Source organism: Austrofundulus limnaeus, unplaced genomic scaffold (genome assembly GCF_001266775.1).
Source record: "Austrofundulus limnaeus strain Quisiro unplaced genomic scaffold, Austrofundulus_limnaeus-1.0 Scaffold259, whole genome shotgun sequence".
Classification (NCBI taxonomy): domain Eukaryota; kingdom Metazoa; phylum Chordata; class Actinopteri; order Cyprinodontiformes; family Rivulidae; genus Austrofundulus; species Austrofundulus limnaeus.
In genome coordinates, this window is record NW_013952661.1 from 470,396 (window position 1) to 471,581 (window position 1,186).

Below are 1,186 nucleotides of genomic sequence, written 5' to 3' on the forward strand. Positions count from 1 at the left end.
TTGTTAAATCTGAATCTATTTCCTAGTGAAAAAAACTATTTCAGTGTAAAAAACATTTTTGTTGAAAAATAATGTCAGTTTAAAATGTGAATGTTTTATTGAGCTGAGGTTTTTCTGCACTATTCCTTTTAAGGCGCTGTAGGTAGTTCTTTAAAAACTGTAGACCAGGTCAGGCCAACCAGTAGATCAGGATCTACCGGTAGATCTTTAGCTGGTTAGCAGTAGCTCACGGAGCAATGGATCACGGAGCTTGTAGAACGCAACATTGTTTTTGTTTAACATTGCAGCCTTAAATGCGCTCTTCGCAACATTTGTTTAACATTGCAGTCTTCAATGCACTCTTTGCAATGTTTGTTTAACATTGCATTCTTGAACGCACCCTTGCCAACGTTTGTTTAACATTGCATTCTTGAACGCGATCCAGTCTCTCTAGTTATGGGTTCTGTGAAACAGCACTCCGAACATGGTCTTGCGAGATTAGGGTCATGTGTTAAAACATGGCAGCGAGGCGGAAAAAAATGATGAACGAAAGACAGCTAACAAGCAAATAAAAACATTATTTTCACCTGGAGTGGGAAGAGGACTCATATGTAATTCGAGCTCTGCCTTGGCTTGTCCAAAAAGGATAACGTGGAACAGCATTTCTTTCAAAAAAAATGCATAGACGCCACGAGGCGGATTTCCCCTCCTAAGGTAAGGCTGCTATGCTTAATGCAGCCCCGTACCTGCCTCAACACACGTATTTCAGCGATGACGAAGTTATGAAAGAAGTGCTTGATGCTGCAGACATGCTTTTCTGTGATTTTAAAAATAAAAGTGAGATTGTGGCTGCTATAAAGACGTGCAGTTGTCCACCAGGATGGATAGATGTGTCCAAATCCGTGTCCGTGTTTCAGTCTGGACCAAGGGCGTAACTTTAGGTCTAACATTGGGGGGTTATGCTCGCTGCCCATTTATTTATTGAATAAATTACTTTTGTAAAATGATTCAGGATATTTTAGGGTTAAAATATATTGTAATGCTTTTACTGTGATTTACTTAACTTTCCTGTTTTCTCTGCATTTATTCTGCTCCTTTTTCTGTTCCACATAAGTTCAACAAGTAAGAAAAAAACTTACTATTTTTCTGTGCATGTGAGTATCTGGGACTGTCAGCTTCAGTCATGTTTTCAGTACTAATATTACAG